The sequence below is a fragment of the Triticum aestivum genome, chromosome 6A, assembly GCF_018294505.1.
Source record: "Triticum aestivum cultivar Chinese Spring chromosome 6A, IWGSC CS RefSeq v2.1, whole genome shotgun sequence".
In the NCBI taxonomy this organism is placed as follows: Eukaryota; Viridiplantae; Streptophyta; class Magnoliopsida; order Poales; family Poaceae; genus Triticum; species Triticum aestivum.
In genome coordinates this window covers 117197952-117205367 of record NC_057809.1, presented here as the reverse complement: position 1 = coordinate 117205367, position 7416 = coordinate 117197952, and positions in this window count along the sequence as shown.

Here is a 7416-nt window from a genome sequence, read left to right as displayed (position 1 = left end):
GTCTAAGCCTGAAACTTGGCTTGAAGACTACCGAGTGGCAGTTCAGATCGGTGGTGGGAACGACGAGGTGGCCATGAAGCATTTGCCCCTCATGTTGGAAGGTTCTGCCAGGGCATGGTTGACCCAATTACCTCCTAGCAGTATCTACACTTGGGAAGATCTGTCCCGAGTGTTCGTCAGAACGTTCGAAGGGACTTGCAAGCGACCAGCGGGATTGACAGAGTTGCAAGTCTGCGTGCAGAAAACCAATGAGACTCTCAGAGAGTATATTCAGAGGTGGATCACTTTGCATCACACAGTGGAAAATGTCTCTGATCATCAGGCAGTGTGCGCCTTCAAAGATGGCGTCAAGAACAGAGAACTCAGCTTGAAATTTGGTCGAACCGGTGACATGACCTTGAGTCGTATGATGGAGATCGCTACCAAGTACGCCAACGGAGAAGAAGAAGACCGACTCCGAAGCGGCAAGCACAAGCCGAGTCAGTCGGAAAAAGGGAATTCCAGTCGGAAACAGAAGCGGAAGGCTGAACCGGCAGCTCCTGGAGAGGCTCTGGCCGTGACTCAAGGAAAGTCTAAGGGGAAACCAAAAGGATCCTGGAACCCCAAGAAGGTGAAGGATAAAGAAGGGAACGACGTGATGGATATGCCGTGTCATATTCACACGAAGAAAGATGAAGAGGGCAATATCATTTACCCAAAGCACACCACTCGCCAATGTCGACTCCTGATCCAGCAGTTTCAGGGAAAACAGTCTAAGGACAAGGAGAAGGAGTCGGACAAAGCCGAAGACAAAGAGGACAGTGAGGGAGGATACCCGCATATCAACTCCACTCTGATGATCTTCGCAGATGTGGAAAGCAGAAGTCGACTGAAAGTAATTAACCGAGAGGTTAACATGGTTGCTCCAGCGAAGGCAAATTATCTGAAGTGGTCTCAAACACCCATCACATTCGACCAATCTGATCACCCGACTCATATTGCCACCCCTGGGAGGCAAGCGTTGGTGGTCGATCCAGTTGTCGAAGGCACTCGACTGACAAAGGTGCTGATGGACGGTGGAAGTGGGCTGAATCTGTTATATGCAGACATGCTGAAAGGTATGGGCATTCCGATGTCCCGATTGAGCACGAGTAACATGAGCTTCCATGGAGTTATACCAGGGAAGAAGGCTGAGTCTCTCGGCCAGATAGCTTTGGACGTAGTATTTGGCGATTCAAAGCATTTCCGCAAAGAAAAGTTGACATTTGAGGTCGTGGATTTTCAAGGTGCATATCATGCCATTTTGGGGAGGCCAGCCTATGCACGGTTCATGGCTCGACCATGTTACGTGTACCTCAAATTGAAGATGCCCGGTCCCAAAGGTGTGATCACTGTCACCGGAGATAGGAAAAAGGCAGAGGAGTGCTTTCAGAAGGGCTCCAAAATTGCCGATTCCCAAGTGACAGCGGTCGAGTTCGAAGAGTACAAGCAAAACGCAGATCCGAGTGACTTGTTGCGATCCAAGAAGCCCGCCACAGAATCTGCTTTCCAGTCGTCCGGTGAGACGAAGCCTGTTCACATCCACCCGACCGACCCCGAAGCAGCTCCGACCCGCATCTCCACAACACTCGACCCAAAATAGGAAGAAGCGCTCATCCAGTTCCTCCGTGAGAACTGGGACATTTTTGCATGGAAGCCCGCTGACATGCCAGGTGTTCCCAGGGGACTGGCTGAGCATCGCCTAAGAGTCGACAAGTCTGCAAAGCCAGTAAAAGAACATCTTCGGCGGTCCGCCGTCCAGAAGAGAAAGGCCATCGGTGAAGAAGTGGCTCGACTGTTGGCGGCAGGATTTATCCGAGAGATATTCCACTCCGAGTGGCTCGCTAACGTCGTCATGGTTCCTAAGAAGGACAAGTCGCTCCGAATGTGCATTGATTTCAAGCACATAAACCGGGCCTGCCCGAAAGATCACTTTCCTCTCCCTCGCATAGATCAAATTGTTGACTCGACCGCGGGATGCGAGAGGCTGTCTTTTTTAGATGCTTACTCCGGGTACCACCAGATCCGTCTGTATGGACCCGATGAAGTAAAAACAGCTTTCATCACTCCATTCGGGTGCTTCTGCTATATCACCATGCCGTTCGGCCTCAAGAATGCCGGAGCCACGTTTATGCGAATGATTCAGAAGTGTCTGCTCACTCAAATCAATCGGAATGTGGAAGCTTATATGGATGATATTGTTGTCAAGTCACGAAAAGGTTCCGACCTGCTCGCTGACCTTGCCGAAACATTAGCCAACCTCAGAAGGTATGATATCAAGCTCAATCCATCAAAGTGCACATTTGGAGTTCCTGGTGGCAAGTTACTCGGTTTTCTCGTTTCCGAACGGGGAATCGACGCCAACCCAGAAAAGATTGGCACTATTCTCCGAATGAAACGCCCTGTGCGAGTGCACGATGTCCAGAAGCTTACTGGATGCTTGGCCGCATTAAGTCGATTCATCTCGCGACTCGGTGAAAAGGCATTGCCTCTTTACCGACTGATGAAGAAGGCTGACAAGTTCGAGTGGACTCCAGAAGCTGATGCAGCGTTTGCCGAGCTAAAAGCTCTGCTCTCCACCCAGCCGGTGCTTGCTGCTCCAATCAGCAAAGAGCCTCTGTTGCTCTACATCGCAGCCACAGGACAAGTCGTCAGTACTGTGCTAACGGTCGAGCGGGAAGAAGAAGGAAAAGCTCTCAAAGTTCAGCGCCCAGTGTATTATTTGTCTGAAGTCTTGACTCCGTCCAAGCAGAGATATCCTCATTATCAGAAGCTTGTATATGGAATATACATGACCACGAAGAAGGTTGCTCATTATTTCTCTGACCATTCAATCACAGTCGTCAGCGACGCTCCACTATCAGAGATTTTGCACAACAGAGATGCAACTGGTCGAGTGGCCAAATGGGCGATTGAACTTCTTCCCCTTGATATCAAGTTTGAGGCAAAGAAAGCCATTAAGTCCCAGGCAATAGCAGATTTCCTAGCCGAGTGGGTCGAACAGCAACAGCCGACTGAAGTTCACTCGGAGCATTGGACCATGTTTTTCGATGGCTCTAAGATGTTGAATGGTTCCGGTGCTGGGGTTGTCCTGGTTTCCCCCAGAGGAGATAAGCTCAGATATGTGCTCCAGATTCACTTTGATTCCTCCAACAATGAGGCAGAATATGAGGCCCTCCTATATGGGTTGCGCATGGCCATTTCACTCGGCGTCCGTCGCCTAATGGTTTATGGCGACTCAGATTTAGTGGTCAACCAAGTGATGAAAGAGTGGGACGTAAGAAGCCCAGCCATGACTGGGTACTGCAGTGCAGTGAGGAAGCTGGAGAAAAAGTTCGAGGGGTTGGAGCTCCATCATATACCCCGACTGAAGAATCAAGCAGCTGATGATCTAGCAAAGATAGGTTCCAAGAGAGAAGCCATTCCGAGTGGTGTGTTCTTGGAGCATATACATACTCCATCAATCAAAGAAGATCCTTTTACCGAAGAAACTCCGCAGCCCAAGAGTGCCACAGATCCGACTGAAGTTGAAGTCCCAGCGGTGGTCGACTTGATCATGGAGGTTTTGGTAGTCATTCCCGACTGGACGATTCCATATGTTGCATATATCTTGAGGAAAGAACTTCCGGAGGACGAGGAAGAGGCTCGACAGATCGTCCGTCGATCTAAGGCCTTTACCGTCATCAAAGGACAATTATACAGAGAGAGCGCGACTGGAGTCGGACAGAAGTGCATTACGCCAGAAGAAGGTCGACTCATCCTCAACGATATTCACTCGGGAACCTGTGGTCATCATGCGTCCTCTCGAACCATCGTGGCCAAAGCATACCGAGCCGGATTTTACTGGCCCAAGGCGAATGAGATGGCAAAGGAGATAGTAGATAAGTGCGAAGGATGTCAGTTCTACTCGAATATGTCGCACAAGCCTGCGTCAGCTTTGAAGACCATCCCACTCGTCTGGCCTTTTGCAGTTTGGGGGCTGGACATGATCGGTCCGTTGAGAACAGGACGAAGTGGCTTCACGCATGTACTGGTGGCAGTCGACAAGTTCACCAAGTGGATCGAAGCTAAACCGATCAAGAGCCTCGACACCGGTACCGCTGTTAGCTTCGTCAGGGAGCTGGTATTCAGATATGGAGTCCCGCACAGCATCATCACGGATAATGGGTCGAACTTTGACTCAGAGGAATTCAGAACCTTCTGCAACTCCCAAGGCACGCGGGTCGACTACGCGTCGGTCGCCCATCCGCAGTCGAATGGACAAGCAGAGCGAGCTAATGGACTGATTCTCAAGGGGCTGAAACCGCGACTGATGCGTGATCTCAAACACGCGGCTGGAGCTTGGGTCGATGAACTTCCATCTGTGCTCTGGGGACTGCGGACCACGCCCAATCGGTCGACCGGAAGAACTCCATTCTTCTTGGTCTATGGAGCCGAAGCAGTCTTGCCAAGTGATCTTCTCCACAATGCTCCTCGAGTCGAAACCTACAACGAAGCAGAAGCTGAACAAGCGCGGCAGGACGCAGTCGACCTTTTAGAGGAAGAAAGGGAGATGGCTCTGATCCGGTCGACCATCTACCAACAAGATCTGCGCCGTTTCCACGCTCGAAATGTGAGAGGTCGAGCCTTCCAGGAAGGGGATCTGGTTCTCCGAGTGGATCAGCACAAACCACATAAGCTTGCTCCTTCTTGGGAAGGCCCTTTCATCGTCACCAAGGTTCTCCACAACGGGGCATACCGTCTTTACAACGTCGAGCATAATATCGACGAGCCCCGAGCTTGGAACGCGGAGCTACTCCGCCCGTTTTACACTTAAGTTGTATCACTCGGATGCGTTGCAATAAAGAGCTTCTGTAATTCATGGGTTTAGAAATAATTGTGTCAGCACTTTTTCTTTTTGTCCACATAAAAACTCCCCCTCAGTGGGTGGCTTAGTTGCGAATCCGTTTCGCCTAAGTTTGGAAAAATCCTGTCGAGTGGTGAGCCAGACTCTCACTCGGAGGCTTAGCTGCGAATCCGTTTCGCCTAAGTTATGAAAATCCTACCGAGTGGTAAGCCAGCCTTCCACTCGGAGGCTTAGCTGCGGCCTCGTGCTCGCCTAAGTTATAAAAATCCTACCGAGTGGTGAGCAATCCTCCCACTCGGGGGCTTAGCTGCAGTCCAAGCACTCGCCTAAGTTTATCAAAATCCTACCGAGTGGTAAGCCAGCTTTCCACTCGGAGGCTTAGCTGCGAATCCGTTTCGCCTAAGTTATAAAAATCCTACCGAGTGGTGAGCAATCCTCTCACTCGGGGGCTTAGCTGCAGTCCAAGCACTCGCCTAAGTTATAAAAATCCTACCGAGTGGTAAGCCAGCTTTCCACTCGGAGGCTTAGCTGCGAATCCGTTTCGCCTAAGTTATAAAAATCCTACCGAGTGGTGAGCAATCCTCTCACTCGGGGGCTTAGCTGCAGTCCAAGCACTCGCCTAAGTTATAAAAATCCTACCGAGTGGTGAGCAATCCTCTCACTCGGGGGCTTAGCTGCAGTCCAAGCACTCGCCTAAGTTATAAAAATCCTACCGAGTGGTGAGCAATCCTCTCACTCGGGGGGCTTAGCTGCAGTCCAAGTACTCGCCTAAGTTTATCAAAATCCTACCGAGTGGTGAGCAATCCTTTCACTCGGGGGCTTAGCTGCAGTCCAAGCACTCGCCTAAGTTTATCAAAATCCTACCGAGTGGTGAGCAATCCTCTCACTCGGAGGCTTAGCTGCAGTCCAAGCACTCGCCTAAGTTATAAAAATCCTACCGAGTGGTGAGCAATCCTCTCACTCGGAGGCTTAGCTGCAGCCTCGTGCTCGCCTAAGTTATCAAAATCCTGTCGAGTGGTGAGCCAGACTCTCACTCGGAGGCTTAGCTGCGAATCCGTTTCGCCTAAGTTATAAAAATCCTACCGAGTGGTGAGCAATCCTCTCACTCGGAGGCTTAGCTGCAGCCTCGTGCTCGCCTAAGTTATAAAAATCCTACCGAGTGGTAAGCCAGCCTTCCACTCGGAGGCTTAGCTGCGAATCCGTTTCGCCTAAGTTATAAAAACCCTACCGAGTGAAGTGCGATCCTCACGCTCGAAGGCTTAGCTGCAGTCCAAGCGCTCGCCTAAGCACAGGCACCTTGCTTTGAACCTGCAAAGGACATTTTGAGCCGAAGGCAACCATATTCAAGCGCCAAATTCAAGTTCGAATCGATGTCTAAAGGGAACCAAAAGTGCTCAGGCGTCAAGCCTGTTAAAGTTTGTCGGATACAATTCCACTCGGCATACCGAGGCAAATTTAAAAGAGTCGAGCCATAAGAAGTTTTTTACCCCTCCTGTGGAGGGCTGGAAGGTGCGACGAATTCATCAAGGTCAATTCCGTCGGCGATCCGAGTGGCAGCTGCAAGGAAAGTCTCCATGAAGGACCTGAAGTCGTGCTTCTTGGTATTGGCCACCCGAAGAGCCGCCAGCTTCTCCTCTCGTGCATCTTGCAGTGGACTCGGGCCAGACACAGAGCAACATCTGCACCACACCGAGCTGAGGACTTCTTCCATTCCTGCACTCGACCAGGGATCGTGTTCAAGCGGGCCATTAATGACTCAAGGTCATTCTGAAGTGTCTCCTCAGGCCAGAGCGTCGAGTCGATGCGAGATGTGGCGGCCTTCAGCCTTGCGAGATAATCCACGACGGATGCAACGCGAGATTCCAGTCGGAAGATATCCATGGCAACCTCGTCATTTACCGGAGAATTGACAGGGTCAAGGTTTGGCTCCAGTCGGCTGGTTTCTTCTTCAAAGTTTTGACAAAATTCTGCAAGAGTGATCACTAAGTCAAGGGGATAGTCGAATGGAAGAAGCCACAGTCAGAAATACTTGCCAAACATGGAGGTTTACCTTCGAGCATAAGAAACAGCTTCTTGGCAAAGCCACTCAGGAAGGCCTCCAGCGCAGTCTTCTTCTCAGTCAATTTGCTGACTTGATCGGTCAAGGCAGCTTTGTCGGTTCTCAGTCGACTGACTTCTTTGTTGGCAATCCCAAGAGCAGTTTTCAGGTTGGTATTGTCCTGTTCAAGCTTGGTGACTGAAGCTAACTTCTCGTCAGCAAGCTTGATCTTCTCAGCTAGCTCAAGGTCTTTCTTCTGCTGGGCCTCCTTTACCTTACCTGCAAGACACAGCATGATCAGATGTTGAAACAAGCAAGAGGAAAAGCAGTTGTCAAGGTCTCACCAAACATACCTTCAGTCTCCTCCTTCGCCTTTGTCAGCTTCTCCTGAACCAGCTTCAAGCTCAGCTCGACTTGAGTGTGTTTCTGTTCTAGCTCTGAGTAGCGAGCCACAAGATCACAGGAGTTCTGCGAAGAACCAATCGACCAAACGTCAAAAATAATTCACTTCCGA